This window comes from Equus asinus, chromosome 18 (assembly GCF_041296235.1).
Source record: "Equus asinus isolate D_3611 breed Donkey chromosome 18, EquAss-T2T_v2, whole genome shotgun sequence".
Lineage (NCBI taxonomy): Eukaryota > Metazoa > Chordata > Mammalia > Perissodactyla > Equidae > Equus > Equus asinus.
In genome coordinates this window covers 13,750,270-13,768,401 of record NC_091807.1, presented here as the reverse complement: position 1 = coordinate 13,768,401, position 18,132 = coordinate 13,750,270, and the positions used below count along the sequence as shown (strand labels likewise).

The following is an 18,132-nucleotide window of genomic DNA, read 5'->3' as shown; positions in this document are numbered from 1 at the left end:
TCTTGTCCTAAAAATTGGTGTAGCTTTGTAACCTGAATTTTAGTTGTGAGAAATTTTTGTGAGACAATGGAAAAAATACTGGCCACATTTCACATTTTCATGTTAAATGCTCTTAGGGCATAGAATTGTCCTTTGCCTCTGTTCAGGCAGATTGATTTTAATGGGAAAGCCATAATATATGATGGACTTATTCAAATATATCTTCATAATATATTTGATATATACTTATATTTATAAAATCAATGTGTATTTGTGTGCTGTATTTCAAATAGAGTTGTCTGCACCTGTTGATTGCAATTTTTTTATCCCCTAATGAGGGAGGGAGGTTTGCAACCACACTCTCGTCCTCTGTATTGCATACATTTTACTTTTTTCTATTTTGTGACCTTGCAGTCAGTGACTTCAGCCCAGAATAGTTTCAAAGTCATGTAAATGAATGCAATTAAGGTATTGCTTATCATCTTACATAGTTCAGATGGAACCTTATTGGATAGAGAGGTTTGTTTGCTTTATGAGGAAGGTCAAAATAAGGTTAAATTTTATTACATAAAATGATTTGGTAATGTTTTTATTTAGCTGCTGAAAAAGTAGTGTCCTAATAGGAAATGATAATGCTTTTTTGTTTAATCACTAGGAGATCTCTTCAGGGTTTCTTTTGTTTTTTCTCTCTCTAATAGTTATGTTTCTATTTTAAGGGGATGCCTTCTGTCTACTTCTAAAACTTGGGGAACATTCTGCCCTTAGTTATGATTCTAGATATCTTTGACTTACACATGTAGTGACATTCCCTGCTGCAATGGAGGGTAGCTTAGGAGCTGATGATGTATGTGCTTAGAGGATTTGTGTTAATGCCCAGTTATCATGCCAGTTGGTGCAGGACCTGAGACAGCGGGACCAGAGTCCCAGTTCACCTGAACAGAAAGTTAGCCTGCCACCTGGCTGAGCTGATTGTCTTTAGGGGTTGGGAGAACATTGACATGGATCCTTGAAGTGTCTTGCCAATGAAGAACTGAGCGTGTGTGTGTGTGTGTGTGTGTGAGTGAATTAATTAAAAGAAAAGCAAGTATTCTTCATTGTAGTTGGCCCATATATCTATCTTCTTTCCTTCTATGGTATTATTTTTATTTCACCATGATATATTAATTGTTGAAGTCTCTGAGATTCACTGATTCATGGAGCAGACATTTACTGAGCATCAGCTCTATGCCTTGTTCCTTGCTGGGTATTCAAAGATGGAGGAAGGGTTCCCAGGGAGACTAACAATAAACAAGATACAGAGAAAGTGCTCTAGAAGCGTAGTGGTTGAGGAGCCTGCTTTGCTGGGATGTTGAGGAAGCATTACTCAAAGAAATTTGGGGGGCCATCCCAGTGGTGCAGCGGTTAAGTTTGCACGTTCCACTTTGGCCACCTGGAGTTCGCCGGTTCACATCCTGGGCGCGGACCTTTGGGCTGCTTATGAAGCCATGCTATGGCAGGCGTCCCACATATAAAGTAGAGGAAGGTGGGCATGGATGTTAGCTCAGGGCCAGTCCTCCTCAGCAAAAGGAGGAAGATTGGCAGCAGATGTTAGCTCAGAGCTAATCTTCCTCAAAAGTAAATAAATAAATAAAATTAAATAAAAGTTACTCTTTAAAAAAAGAAATTTGGTATCCGTGTATGGTTTTAAGGAAACTGAAGGGCACTGGTAAACTGAAGTGATAATGAAAATAGCTACTTTATATTGGGAGGTTAAAGTTGAGGTTTATGGATATATTTGGGGACTAAGCTATAATTCTTGAGAACTGATCATAGGCTATGGGATAGGAGTTAAGAATTCTAGAAACGAGATATACGTAAACCAGATACAAGTGCCGTGGCTGACACAAATGGCGTGGTGCTAGAGTGGAATCGGAGTTCGCATCATATCTTCCTTATCACCTGCTGGCTTCACTGTCTCTCGGCCTGTTGATCAATATAAAGTTTCCTCAGCCACCGCAGTATTGGAGTGTAGGCTGCATCTCTTGCTGGCTAAAAACTTTTTCTCTCACTGTTTTGTTCTTGAAAGTACAGACTTTCCCACATGTTGATGTCATTCTGCATCTAGGGTGGCTCCAATTCTGAGTTTACCTTTTTTTTGTTCCTAGTGGTCCGAAAAAAAAAAAAATGAGGTATTTCAAACTCTGTGTTGACTGCCAAATAATTCTAATACTTTTCCTCCCAGAATTCTTGATCAGAATTCCTCTTCGCCATCGATGTTAACTTCTCACATCCTTGAGAAGAGGTGATAGTGTTTACGCAATGTGAACACAGATAGGTAGTGTATTTTAGTAAATAATTTTGTAATGCAGATTTTTGTCAGATGTGGTCAACAGCTATGCCCAAGGGAAGCATATATAGTTAAGAATATTTTTTATCTTGTGATACATCTTTTTTGTTGTTTTTTGAGATAATTTTAGTCAGTAGTTAAGATTCCATGGTAAAACGTGCTATTGAAATTCTTTGAGATAAGATGCACTCGAAGTAACTCTTATTTCTCTTAATTTTCAGGGAGTGTTTGGATTCTGAGCTATTTCAGAGCTCTTTCCTCAGGACCCATTATTGTGACATTTGAGAGAAACACATCCGGAAGGTATTGTATTTTGTCTCATTGCTCCATTTTTTAAAGAATATAGTTAAGCCTTTCCAGTTATAGGAAAGAAAGAATATTATGCCATATTTCGTTATTTATTTTTCTTTAAGTTTCGCATATTGGTAAAGTAGTTTGACGTTTGTAACAGAGGAGAGTGATATCTTTCAGTGTTGGTAAATTCTGAATTTTGTGTGGGTAAAAAGAAATCTGGTTTTGGGGCCGGCCTGGTGGCACATCAGTTGATTGCGCACGTTCCGCTTCTTGGCAGCCCGGGGTTCGCCGGTTCGGATCCCGGGTGCGGACATGGCACTGCTTGGCAAAAGCCATGCTGTGGTGGGTGTGCCACGTATACAATAGGGGAAGATGGCACGGATGTTAGCTCAGGGCCAATCTTCCTCAGCAAAAAGAGGAAGATTGGCAGTAGTTAGCTCAGGGCTAATCTTCCTCAAAAGAAAAAATAAAGAGAGAAATCTGATTTAGACGGAACAGGTTTTGCCTATTTTAAACACCTGAAGTATTTGCAGTTTACCTTTTCAGTACAGAATTATTTTAAAGAATGTTTTGATTTGAAAGTGAGATGTGAAATGTTCCCGTTTATCTAAGACGGTGTGAAATATACATTAAACAATCAGGCAGTCTTAAAGTCCTTCCTGCCTATGACAACATTACCTGCTAGGGTAGGGATCAGCTGCCATCTGTATTTCCATCAGAATCCATGGACATTCAACCAGGTCACCTGACTGTGCCTCTGAACGTCCATGTCCTGAGTTCCCTATCTGCATTATCACGTAGATTGGTGTAGCGTAATAATTCATCTGCCTGCAGACCCTGAGGCTCAGGACATATGATGTATTACTAGGAAGGAAGGATATTAAGATCATCAGTGGAGACACTTACCTGTTTTTGTCTTTTGCAACCCAAGACCCCATGTGGATACGCCTGCTGATTGGACTAATGTCAGCAGTGAGCTGTCCCCTTCAGCTTTATCCAAGGTTTCCTGCTTAGTGTCCATCTTTATACCTCCCCTAAGTCTTGTGTTTTCCTTTTAAAAAACTTGCCAGCTGTTTTGCTTGGAATAGAAACAGATGAAGGAAGGACATATAAATACATTTAATAAAATAATGTATTTGTTAAAGTTGTAGAGAACAGGTCAGCTTCTTTGAATACATATTTACGTTATTGACCGGATATTCATGATTTATATTCACATTATATAACACAAAAACCAGCTTTACAGATTTTCTTAATCACTTGTCAAGCAGTTTGAATTTCTAGGATTGGATGAATGTAGTTTGTATGTTTCTATCGCACATGATATTGAACTTTTAAAGTAGAAACTCCCTGTGTTGAAGATTATTCACTGTTGGCAAAACAGCATTTTCCTTCCTCCTGTCAGTTATGAGGGGCCGGGTAAAAGCAAAAAAGAAATTTAAATACGTACAACAGGACTGTAAGAGAACTTGTAAATGAACCTCCAAATATTAACTTTAATTTTTAATGTATATACTTTATAAGTGAAATGATATCATCAGAAACTCTGGATTTTGTGGAATTTAAAGTTATCTTTTTAAATTGAAGAGAAGAATTAACTATTAAAGTTAAATATTTGAAGATATAAACATTCAAATAGTTTATATTTGTTAGTTATAAAGAGGATTGTTACACTTTTAAAGTCATTATGTGAATCATCCCTTTATGAAAGTTTATCATGTAATTTCAGAATTAAGAGTAGATTTGAATAAAGTTGAACTGGTTTCTTTTTTCTTGAGGAAGATTGTCCCTGAGCTAACATCCGTGCCAATCTTCCTCTATTTTGTATGTGGGATGCTGCCACAGCACGGCTTGATGAGCAGTGCATAGGTCCACGCCCAGGATCTGAACCTGCACGCCACGGGCCATTGAAGCGGAGTGCACAAAACTCAACCACTGCAGCACCAGGCTGGCCCCTCTATTTTCTATTAGAAAGAAACTGCAGAGAAATTAAATTCAGCTGCAGGGTTAAGTAGAAAAACTCTTGTGTAAATTCAGCATAGGAATTGGTTTAAGTAATTATTTTGAAAATAACTCATTGGGTGGTGAACATGATGTAATCTACACAGAATTCGAAATATATTACCATGTACATCTGAAAGCTATATAATGTTATAATCCAATGTTACTGCAATAAAATAGAAAAGAACTCGTGATATGTCAGGCCCTTTTTAAAATAAAATAAGTTACGTATTTTAAAAAACAAAAAACCTTTGACTGAAGTATAACTTCATGTAGTCAAATAGATTGCTTGCCAGTTCAGTGATTTTTCACATAAGCACATCCTATGTAACTAACACCCTGCTGTCTTTCCTGACCAGTACTGCTTCCACCCAATGGAAACTAATCTTTGGCATTTTTTACCATAGATTAGTTTTGCCTGTTTTTGAACTTTATACAATTAGAATCATGTAGTATGAACTCTGGTGTCTGGATTTTTTTGATCGATATTATGTGTGTGAGAGTCCTATCATTTGCCCCCCCACCATCTATATTCCATTGCGTGATTATGCCATCATTTATCCCTTCCACTGTAAATGGACACTGATCTCTTTCCAATCTGGGGCTACAAATAAGACTGCTGTGAACTTCTTTGTATCTTTTGGTAGAAATAAGCCTTCATTTCTGATAAGTATGTGCACAGGAATGGAACTGCTGAGCTGTGGAGCATGTGTGTGTGTAACTTTAGTGTAATAGATACTGGGTGCTTTTAAGGACGGTTAGGAAATGTCGATCAGTGTATCTTTTATTAATGATCGATCTTATTGTGAGATCGAATTATTTTCTCCAACTTTGTGTAAACTCTACAGTTGTTTGTTAGGAGTTATGAAATTTTCCCATCTATTAAAAATGAATTGCCTGTTCTCTGATTCCATTATGATATGTATTTGCTTTATGAAATTTATATCTATCCTAACCCTAGTGAAGGAAAATAGGACACAGAACTCTCCTATAAGTACTTAGGACTGTGGAAATTCTGAGGGCGGATTTTGAAACAATTTAGACATTTTGTGTAATGAAGGCTTTTATTCCATTGTTGAATTTTTGGATTTCTCTTTGAATATCTAAAATAATAGATACTCTTGAGTTATAAAAAAAAATTACTTCAGCATTTCTGATGAATGTTTCTTGCTACCTTAACTGTGTTTGTGTTATTCTGTTTGACTCTTGATTTCAAGTTGAATTATTCGTTCTAGACCATAAGTACGAAAGAAGTTTTACATTAATCTTTTTCTCAGTCATTGCTATAGAGCAATGCTGTTCCGTAGAAGTGTAACAGGAGCTACACATGTGATTTTAAATTTCCTATAGCCATGTTAAAAAAAGGGAAAAGAAACCGGTAAAATTAATAAAATATTTAACCCAATATCTGCAAAATATTATCACTTCATTGCATAATATAAAATTACGAGATATTTTACCTTCATTTTCTGATGCTCAGTGTTTGAAATTCACTGTCTGTGTTCCCTCACACCACATCTCCACTCAAACCAGTCACTTCTCAAGGGCTCAGGAGCCACATGTGTCTAGTGGCTTCTGTATTGGACAGCACAGCTTGAGTTTTTTAAAGAAATGCTTTAGTCAATTTCATATCTAGTTAAAATTATCCTTAAAAATCCAATAGAGGGGGCTGGCCCAGTGGGGTAGTGATTAGGTTTGCACGCTTTGCATGCTTTGCTTGGTGGCACATGGCTCGTAGGTTTGGATCCCAGGCATGGACCTACGCACCACTCATCAAGCCATGCTGTGGCAGCCTCCCACATACAAAATAGAAGATGGGCACAGATTTAGCTCAAGGCCAATCTTCCTCAGCAAAAAGAAGAAGATTGGCAACAGATAATAGCTCAGGACTAATGTTCCTCAGCAAAAAAAAAAAAAAGAAAAAAAATCCAATAGAAAGAAAGATACCATGTCGGATGCTGATACACCATCTTTTAGTAGGTCTTAAACAACTTGTTTTCCCTTCAGTGTTGGAATAAACAACATTTTCTTTGGTTGAACACCAGATAAAGCAATTAGCCAGCGTTTAGGGGACATGTTGTATGAAAAATGTGTATCTTTAAACTGTAAAATCAAAATCCGTAACAACAGATTCACATCTTCCATCTTACTCTATGCTGGGCAGAATTTTAGTTTGTTTCTATTTTTTTTAAAAAAAAACATGGCTGATTTAGTTTGAATGTGATAAACCTTATGATGTAACTCTACTATCTTCTGAATAAAATAGAGCAGTTTAAAAAGAAAAGGGTGTATGTATACATCTAGAGCTGCCTATGGCTTTTCATTAATTAGGATATTTAAAGATTACCTAAATTTTGAGGATTAATGTTTGTTCATGTATATATTTGCGGAGTAAGAGAAATCGAGAACTATAATCTGTCTCACATGAAGTTGGGTCAGATTTTGCCACCAAATTGCTTTGCTTTAAGGTTTTTAGTGTTCAGGATGCAGAATCTGGACACAGGACTACTGGCCTGTGAAAGTGGTCACACAGGGAGTTGTTGTGGTGGGTAAAACCCCGTGAGTGCCTCTGCCATCAGTGCCTGTGTCAGCTGTTATTCTAAGTTCCAGATCGGAGATAGTTGTTTCAAAGCCTTACCCACCAACATGTTTTCTTTGTTTATAGTACGCCCTCTTCCCTTTTAAATGAAGTCAACTATACTTTTTGACATTCATTTCTAATAGTGCATCTTACTGGCTATTAAAAAAAAAAGGAAAATTATTCCTCTGCTGAAAAGCCTTCATCTCGGTTGCAGTAAAACTAAGGTGCATGCGGTAGCTGATAAGGCCCTGGCATCTTCTCGGGGAGGCCCAGCCTGGCGACCCCTGCACTCAAAGTGGAGGCCCCCTCCCTTTCCTCTCTCCTTTGTTCTTTTTCCACAGCACTTATCACCTTTAAAAATACCATGAAATTTTTTTTTTCCCAAACATTAGTTGTTTGTTGCTTGTTTTCCCCTTCTAAACTGAAAGCTCCCTGAGGGCAGGAATCTTTTTCTGTCCTGTTCATTACTGATATGTATCTGAAAGAACCTAGAGTAATGCTGGGCATCAGCTGGTGCAGCCACTATGGAAAACAGTATGGAGGTTCCTCAAAAAATTAACAGTAGAACTGCCCTGTAATCCAGCGCTCCTCCTTCTGGGTATATATCCAAAGAAATTGAAATCGGGATCTTGAAGAGAGTACCTACACTCCCATGTTTATTGCCGCACCATTCACGATAGCTAAGATGGAGGCAACCCATGTGTCCGTCAGTGTATGAATGGATAAAGAAAATGAGGTATTTACATACAATGGAATAGTATTCAATCTTAAAAAAGAAGGAAATCCTGTCATTTGTGACAACGGGGATGAACCTAGAGGATAGTATCCTAAGTGAAATAAGCCAGACACAGAACAAGTACTACATGACCCCACTTATATGAAGAATCTGAAACAGTCAAACTCAGAGAGGCAGAGAGCAGAATGGTCTCCAGGCACTGGGGGAGGGAGGAGGCAGGGAAGTGTTGGTCAAAAGATACAAACTTTCAGTTATGCAAGATGGATAAGTCCCAGAGATCTCCTGTACAGCATAGTACCTATAGTTAACAGTACTGTAGTTTATACTTAAAAACTTGCTAAGAAGTAGATCTTATGTTAAGTATTCTTATCACATAAAAAACCAATAAAGAGGGCGGGAGTAAACTTTTGAAGGTGATGGAGACGTTCATGGCATTGATTGTGGTGATGGTTTCACAAGTACATACTTATCTCCAAACTCGTCAAGTTGTATACATTAAATATGTACAGCTTGTTGTGTATCAGTTATACCTTCATAAAGTGTTTTTTTAAGAAAAATGCTGGGCATGTAGAAGGAGCTCATAAATTTTTAATGACTAAATATTTACTGAATGCAGAGAGAAGATATACTTTTTTCATTCCTGCAAATTTACCTTAATCGATTTTCTGGGGGAAGACTATTTAAAGCAAGAGAAAATGAAATTTTTGGTTGTATATATAATAATATATTTTGATAATTTGCATTAGTTGAAGTAGTTTATTCATCAAATTGTTATGTATATCCCTATGAAAGGTAATATGTAGATATGAGATTTTTAAAAAATACGGTTTATTGTTATGGTCGGGTAATTTATCTTTTTGGTATACATATGTGCATTTTTCTATTTGGGTCATAAAATAATGTTGGTAATCAGTTTGAGAAGTGCATTTATATTTCTTTTGTTTCTGTAAACTATAGAGACATACATTATATTTTGGTATTTTGGTATGAATCAGGCAGACCTTGACAGTTTTTAAGAAGTAATTCCTATATAGTGTAGATTGTCTTCATTTTATACAGGTATTTTCTAATTGTAGTTTTTGAAAGTTTTCTTTTTAGGCCACCTACAATAAATGTTTTTAAAATAGTACAAAAGTATAATCAGAGACATATTCAGAAATGGTGTATGACACCTTAGAATACTTTCAAAGGAGATGTTATGAATCTTTATACCATTATAGAATAGGTAACTTTATGAGATGATTTAAGTAAAGTTTTTCCTGCAAGTCTATTTGCAAGTTTTTGGTTTTATATTATACCTTTATATATTGAACACATCATCGCAGACAACCATGTATTGTATATTACTCTTTCAATAATCATTTTCATTAGAACAGGAAGAATTATGAGTTTTGGTTTATTTCTTTCTTTCCACTGCCATCTTCCAAATTTAAGCTTTAGTGCTTTGCGATTGTTAGTTCCTGAAGTAGCTTTCTAACTGGTCTTTTGCCTTTTAGTTTTTATTATCCAGCACAGTCTGTGTGCTATAACACAATAAAACTTTCTGAAGAAGGTGTCATAACCCTGAAGAAAGACCTTTGCCCACAAGATAAGGCCAAGTCCTGTTTCTGTCTGGCTCGTGCTTGTCCCAGCATCGTATTTCATCTGTCTTCTCCTTAAACATGTTACTTGCATGTTTCTTATACTGCCGCACTATTTTTGCCATCTTCATCTTAGATGTCTTGTGATCCCCACCAGTTTTCTTTTACCAAAACGCTACCCATCCTGTGATTTGTATGATCATCCTAAAGAAAGGAACATGTGTCATCTTCCACTCTCCTTAGTTGTTGATGAGTACCGTTCACACTGCGTTTATTTTATTCATCTCTTCTGCAAGATTGTAAACTTCCAAAGGGAAGGGACCATATCCTTTATAAATTTGTGATTTACAAAGCACTCAGCTTGATGCCTCACATAATGGGTGATCAATCAAAGTGTTGATGAAAGAACAACTTTAGAAACAATTAAAAAAGGGTAAAAATTCATCCTGTATTATATTACACAAGTTGTTTAAACTTATTGTTCAACTGTTTATCTGTGTAGTTTGTGTGAAGAGGAAATGACAGCATGTGTGTTAGAAATTTGCTGGTTCCAAAGTGTGATGTGAGTATTTGTGGTAGTAGCCAAACTGTGTTTTGTTGAATATCTAAGTTTCTTTGGTATGACTTAACGTGAAATATGCAGAATTTTGTTTTAATGTTCCTCATCTGAATAATGGCAAAATTGATTTAATTTGTTAGCTGAATGTTGGCTATAGTAAGTCTCTTTACTATTCATCTGAAACAAGAAAGAAAATATAGATGCCTTAGGTGGAAGTAATAAATTACCTGTTTAGAATGCAACAGTTTTCAAAGATGAATGAATTTAAAAGTTTTGTTAACTTTCCAAAATTGATCCTTAATTCTTCATATTGAATTACATTGGGGTAAAATACATTTCTTGAAGGACATTGTTTCACAGATCTCCATAAATTTCTTAAAGGCGACCCCATCCCTTTCAATTCTATTTCTTAGGAGTGTTTAAAACGAAATAGCTTACCTGGCTAGTGGAGATTCTGCATAGGACTGAATTTGGGATGATGAAACTTTTTTAATTTGTTGGGGTATAGTTCTGGTGCCGAGAACAGTATCTAGGAATGGAATTAGTTTCTGACTTTCAGAGGTTTCCCCCCCTAAAAAACAGAACCTGGGTATCATGTATGTCTGGGTGGTAGCTGTAAATTAGTTCAAAGAAAGAGATGGGTTGAGGTTCAGGGAGAAAATGAGCTTCATAGAAGCAGCACCTTAAACCATGAATACTGTCATTACACATAAAATGCTGGCCCTTCTGGTCTTGTGTGTTTCAGTGTTCAGATGTTGGTGACGCAAAGTGGTAACAGACTGAATTTGTAAGGAGAAGGCAACGATTGTGGTTTCTGTGTCTTCCTTACCCAACAGAATATGATGTGCAATTTGGATAATATTCTTTTGGCAACTAAATAGGTTTGGGAAGTTAACCTTATAGGCTACCCAGATATATTTAGGCAGCCAGTACCCAGAGCCCTTATTTTATTACCTGGGTCATAAAGTTTAGAAAATATTTAGCTGCTTTTTAATGGCGGCTAAAAAAAATCAATCCTTTGGTTTTGTTTTATATTACAGACAAAAATTCTGAAAGAACGTCTAAGTGTTATCCTAATAGAAATGGATATATCTTGACAGTGAATGTTTTTAAAGTTACTTTGGCCAGTGTGTTAAAAATAGGTGCGTGGAGTTTGTATTAATACTGACTTCATGCTAATTTGCCATTTTCCCAGTAATTTCAGGAAATAAGAAATGGGTAACATTTGCATTTTATTTAAGTACTCTCATGAGTTTCTGTTAAGGGTGAAAAATATCATTACAGTATTTGTTGGAAAGTCACATACAATTTAAACCTAGTCTGGTGACCACAGAATGCTGTTTTCTTAGTTTGTAAGTCTTTTATAATTGTGTACCCTTTCTTCATTTTGGTTACTTTAATATAAAATGGAGATTATCATGCTGCCTTTTTTTTTTAACACCAAAACTATATGAAATGAACATACGTGAACTGTTTCAAACATTCGCAGTCCAGCATGTACACTGGTTTTTGATCGGCTTATCACGTGATCAGTGGTCATTAGCTTGTAAGTTTGTATTTTAAAAGAAAACATTTGTTAGGGATGGGATTCCTGTTTTCTCCTGAGAGAAGGCAGAAGTAGTTGTTCCGTTTCTGTGTTTTATAAAATGAAATTTAACCCAAAGGATATAGTTCTCTTTTACCTCTTGTGTAGACACTTAGAGTAGCTGCCGTCGTGGCCACAGTTTAATACAGTGGCGTGGAAAATGCTGGTCTTAGAACCGTAAGATTTAGATTTGAGCCGTAGCTTGCCACACAGACTGTTAGCACATCATTTAACCTGAGTCTCAGTTTCCTGATCTGTAAACTGAAGATACAACACACATCACGAAAATTATGCAAAGTAAATGAGGAAACAAAGTTTGTTGTCACCAGTGTCATGTTTTAGAAAAATAATATGTTACTGACAATATTGTTAATTCTGTGTTTTTCAAAAGAAATAAAATAGGTTTGTGGATGCCCGCTATTTTACTCAATAGCACACCCTTCTGACTTAGGGCCTTTTCTTCCACAACATTTTGCGTTTCTCTTTCGTCGCTTCCACAAACCCTGGTCCATGCTTTTGAACTCCTTTCGAGTTTGAACCAGTTAGCCTCTACCACCTGCTAACCCAGTTGTCCGCACCTCTCCAGCTCTTCTCCCCCCATTCGCACTTGCTTGTTTTTATCGGATGATTGAACTGGACTTCATTTGATTTCTCCAAAGATCTAGATTAATACAGGCTTCAAACCGGCAGCTTCTGAACGCATTTGAACTATAACTATAAGGCAAGGTGCATAGGAGACAGTAGTAATATTCTTTTTTTCGCCTAGGGAAAACAGTTTTGAGAGAAAACAATTAATAAAGCCCCACATCAGCTTGCTTTTTCTTGCATTGTGTGGTGGTTCTAGGTTTTTCACTGATTTCTGCCTACATATCCAGGTTAAAAAAGTTTTCAGTATGAAGTATAAGCTTGTGAAGTGACTCGCCGCATATGCAGGTGCTTCAAAATGTGTGCCCCTATTTGAATTTGTATAGGTTTGTAGTTTTGCTGACTGCAAGAAAAGAAAAGGCCTAGTGCCAGTTCTTACTGGGTCAAGATTTATTTTAAAGTATCAACATTCCCTCAGCTGTTTGATACTTACAAAGGTCCTAGAGATTTTCCTGCCAAAAGGTTTAACAGGCTTTACTCCAGTAAGGAAAATTCTGGGTGCTTATGCCATGGTAGTAACCAAAGCAATGTCTTTGGTGAATTCGTTAATAAAAGTTGCCAGAAGCTTCTACCCTGGAGATGTATGTCTGTTTAAAGAGGCTGGTGAGGGTGGCAAGGACTAGTGGTTCTGTTTGTGTCCTCAGCAGAGCACTAGTGCAGAAGACTTGACCAGTGATTTAAAAACAGGCTCTTAGTCTTTCATGAAATGAGCAGGAGACAGTTGACCAAAGCAATTGGTGCGACACTGTGGAGGCCTTCTTGGGTAGTGGGTTTGTGGACTGCGTCATAGAAGCACATGACCTGAATCTGAGTCCCAGATCTGCCCCTTACCTGTTGTACGACTGGGCAAGTCACTCCCCTCTCTGAGCCGTAGTTTTTTCATCTGTAAGGTTGGATAATATCTATTTTTATAGTAATGATTAAGTGAGATAACATGTGACTTAGTGCTGTTGTCAATAATTGGTATATACTTGCCATACAGTTAATAAAAATCATAACAGCTGGGACTTAACCCTCCAAATAGTTGTTTTAAAAACTTGAATTCTGGGGCTGGCCCCGTGGCGGAGTGGTTAAGTCTGCACGCTCTGCTTCGGCGGCCCAGGGTTCGGATCCTGGGCGCGGACATGGTACCACTCATTAGGCCATGTTGAGGCGGTGTCCCACATGCCCCAACGAGAAGGACCCAAACTAAGATATACAACTATGTACTGGGGGGATTTGGAGAGGAAAAAAAAGCAGGGAAAAAAGAAAGAAGATTGGCAATAGTTGTTAGCTCAGGTGCCAATCTTTAAAAAAAAAAAAAAAAACTTGAATTCCATGTTGTGTCTTAAAGTGTAGAAATATATTTGAGGTTTCTTAAAAATCTTTAGGAAACCACATTCGAGTCATAGCAGTGTTTACAGGTAAATGAATTGAATTTGACAAGTACTGAGACACTGTGTTGTGGTGGTTTTAAACAAGTGTTGAGTGCTAGCTGTGTCACTTACTGGGTGACTGTTGATTTTGGGTTGATTATCTTACTTCCTAAGGATCAGTGTTCTCATCTGTAAAATGGGAATAACTTTATAGACTTGTGGTGAAAATTAAAGGAATTAAACCATAGAAAACACTTAATGCGGTTCCTGGCACATGGTACGCAGTAAGTTTTGGTTATTCTTGTTAATCCATAGATACCCTTTGGGCATGGCCTTGAGTACTTGTGGGAAATATAGTGCTGAATTTTTTGATGTAATGGTTAATGTTGAAATTTGGAGATTAAGTACTTTTTTCTTTTCATTTGTGTAATGCTTTATCTAGTTGACTTACATGAAGATAAAATACTAAAATATTCTGACTTGCTGGTAGTCAAAACAGCACTTGATTTATATTTTGTAAAAACAGATTTTTACATTGCATCTGCTATGGTCTGAATGTTTGTTCATATTTGTTCAAAATTCCTGTGTTGAAATCTGAACCCCCAAGACAATGGTGTTGGATGTGGGGCCTTTGGGAGGCGATGAGGTCATGACGGCAGAGCCCTTGTGAATGGCATTAGTGCCCTTATGAAAAAGGCCTGAGAGGTCCCCTTTCCCTCCTGCCATCTGAGGTACAGCAGAAAGATGACTCTCTGTGAGCCAGAGAGCTGGGTTCTCACCAAACACCATTCTCCCCACACCTTGATCTTGGACGCCCCAGCCTCCAAACCTGTGAGAAATGACTTTCTGTTGTTTATCAGCCACCTGGTCCACGGAATTCTGTTCTGGCAGCCTGAGCGGACTGAGACAGCATCCACTTTTTTGGTCATTCCATTTCTCTACACTTTTCCTGCAGTCTTTGTTCATGCATCTGCTCCCCTCTGGCTTCATTTCCCGTTTGTAGAGTGACCCAGAGCAGCAGGGGTGAGCAGGAGGAAATGAGGGTCCTAGTGAGGTCAGCAGATGGGCAGCCTCACCGGGGTCGCGCGTACTCTGGACTGAAGTCCTCGCTGAGGTTGAGTCATGGTGACTTTGTGAAGTTTTGCCAACAGAATCATTTTTATTGCTTTTGTTTACAGTTGTAGAATATGGTGAGAAGATTTTAAAGGAAATCTCTACTTTTCTCAGCAGCTTTCAATAATTGTTTTTGAGTCATAATTCATCCAGTAATTTTTCAAAATGACAGCTAATAAAAGATTGGTAATTGAATAGTTACCGTCTATTGTAGGTATTATATTAAGTATAGCGTTAAGTTTAACCTGTATAAAGTTTGTTTTTTATATCCTCTATTTTGGTTCCATTATGTCTCGAGTAACTTATTAACGGCGTAGGGATTTTATGATTCTAGGAATGTTCAGAGTTTATGAGACTTTTGTGGGGAGGCGGTGTAGGTGGTTGTACTGAGAACTTGAAGACTGAGAGTTTTGGACAGCTATAGTCCTGGCCTTGTTACTGACTGATGGTTTGGCTTTGAGTTAAAAATCAAAACCTGATGACTCTTGGCCCTTTGACTCACACCATGGCTGATCCACAGCTTCCCTTCCCTTCCCGCCTAGGGTCACTTCAGGGATGAAGAGGAGCGTCCCAGATGAATGAAGGTGTCGCCCAGCTGCTTTCCAGTGCGTGTGCACCCACAAAGGAAGCATGATTATTCCTGTTCCCTTCATCATGTCCTGATTTATTTGGCCCCGTGCCCTGCTCCTTACCCCCTGACTTCCTCTCCCTCCTTCCCTTTCTCCCCCCTTTGCATGAGCGCTAATGCGCTAATAGTTCTGCACAACCTGGTTAGCCGTAGAGTGGTTACGAGCACAATTTTACTATTTAAATTATCTTAAAGCTCTATATTTGGACTGCGTTTGCTTTGGTCAGATGTTTATTTTCAATTCTTAATGAAGAACCAACACTATTTATAAAATTATTTCTATGAGAAAATATGGCACATTGAGAGATCTTGTTTCGTTGTCACATGACATCTTCTCTAGGCATGCAGCATAAAAAAGGGGGAGAACACCTGACACCCGTCTTCATTTTAGTTTGACTTAACACATTGTAGGAAACTGTGTGGATATTTGAAAATATTTTTGTATCAATTAAAATATAAGCACTGGAAGACCTTACTAAAATAGCTCAAACAATGAGGGATATATCACCTTATTCAGCAGGAAGTTTGCACTGCGGGTTGTTAATTGTCATAATGATGGTATCAAGAACCTGCATGGTATTTTCCATTTTTCTACTCTGTATCTTGAGTATTTTGGCAGTGTCATTCTTCATGGTTGCAAGATGGCCATTTTTCCGTGCACTTTTTTTTTTTTTTGGTGAGGAAGATTGGCCCTGAGCTAACATCAGTTGCCAATCCTCCTCTTTTTGCTTGAGGAAGATTGTCACTGAGCTACCATCTGTGCCAGTCTTCCTCTATTTTGTATGTGGGATGCTGCCACATCATGGCTTGATGAGCCGTATGTAGGTCTGTGTCAGGGATCCGGAGCTGTGAACCCTGGGCTGCTGAAGCAGAGCATGGGAACTTAACCACTATGCCACTGGGCCAGCCCCTGCTTTTTTTTTTTTAAGCGAGGGAAACATTTCCTAGTAAACTTGACTGGCCATAATTGCATCATGTGCCTGTGCCTGAACCCCTGATTGTCAGAGTAAACACTACTTGTCATAGTGGCTTGACCTCCTCAAGATTCACCTCATGAGAGGAAGAGAGTGAGCATTCTGCCAGCATGTAAGGAAGGGTGAGGATGTCTTTGAGAGGGCTACACAGTGTCTGTCACAGCTAAGGAAGATCACAGTTTGTTAATTTCTGCAGACTTTCCTATGAGATCACAAAGTACAGACAGTCATGCCTTGATTCATTCAGTATCTATTTACTCTTCTCGGCCCTGAGGATAGAGCCGTGAACAAGAGGGGGAAATGGCTGCCCCTTGGAGCTCACATTCTGTTGGTGAGATAGAGAAACAAGGTAGAGAAGTTCAGTTTCGTGGTCTCTCATGAACAAGTGCTAAATAAAAACTGAAGCAGAGAAGGGAGCACGGAAGGTCTGGGCAGGGGCTGTGTGAGGTTTCAGATTATGTCCAGGGAGGGTCTCACCTCGATGACTTGAGTAAAGTCTAAGTGGGTGTGGGAGCTACCACTTCAGCTCTCTGGGGAGAGGAGTGTTCTAGTCAACGGCCCTGTGGCTAGAGTGAGGCGAATGAGTGAGACACACAGGAAGTGAGCTCAGAGCCGGGAGCTACTGGACAGTTCGGAGCAAAGGAGTGACCCAATATAACAGTTTCACAGAATCGCTTCAGCAGTTGTGTTAAATAGACCCAAGGACGTTAAAAACAGAAGCAAAGAAACGAGTTAGGAGGCTGTTGTAATACTCCAGGAGAGATGATGGGGCCTTGAATGGGGGCAGCGAGAAGTGGTTGGCTTCTGGATGTTCCCAAGGCAGAGCCCTCAGAATTTGCTGACAGACTGGATGTGGGCTCCGAGAGGAGGAGAGGCATCCAGGATGGCAGCCAGGGTTTTGGCCTGAACAATGAGAAGAATGGAGTTGATATTATTTGAGATTAGGAAGAACAAGGACTCAGTTATCGACATGTTAAATTTGAGATGTCAATAAACAATTTATGGATGTCAAATGGAAATGTCAAATAAACAACTGGATTTATATTTCTTAAGGATGGATCAATATATATTTTTAAAAAGGATGACATTGGCCATTAATAATAAGAAATGGCTCTTAAAAGAATATAAATTCAAAAAACAACAAGAAGAGAACAGGAAATGGAGAAATAAAGTGTTATATGGGGAGGGATATTTTATGTTCCATTGAACAAATACAGGGAAACACTGGAAGTAATTTTAAAATAGAGTATGCAAAGAAGCATTTGTATACTCAGCATTTATTTAGCGCCTGCTATATTCTGGTTTCAAAAATTGCATATTAAATATATTTTTTCTTTGCATCAGTGTCTCATTTTTAAAGCCCAAAACCATGTTAAAAAGATTCGTAAAGAGCTGGGGGCCGGCCCAGTACTGCAGCGGTTAGGTTCACACATTCCACTTTGGTGGCCCACAGTTTGCTAGTTCGGATCCCGGGTGCAGACCTACACTCCACTGGGCAAGCCATGGTGTAGTAGGCATCCTACGTATAAAGTGGAGGAAGATGGGTACAGATGTTAGCTCAGGGCCAGTCTTCCTGAGCAAAAAGAGGAGGATTGGTGACAGATGTTAGCTCAGGGCTAATCTTCCTAAAAAAACAAACAAACAAAAAAATATACATAAAGGGGTCAGCCCCGTGGTGTAGTGGTTAAGTTTGGCACGCTCGTGTTCGCAGGTTCGGATCCTGAGTGCAGACCTATACCACTCATCAGCCATGCTGTGGCAGTGACCCACATATAA

The 18,132-nt window shown here is 38.4% G+C and overlaps 1 long non-coding RNA gene across 1 annotated transcript in view; it reads left to right on the top strand.

Moving 5' to 3' along the window:
* Nucleotides 1-18,132, top strand: part of LOC139040971 (uncharacterized) — a 43,685-nt gene that overhangs the window by 16,761 nt on the left and 8,792 nt on the right. Inside the window, exon 2 of the long non-coding RNA XR_011495347.1 lies at nt 2,527-2,608. This is a non-coding gene — a long non-coding RNA (uncharacterized lncRNA). The remainder of the gene's footprint in view (nt 1-2,526; nt 2,609-18,132) is intronic.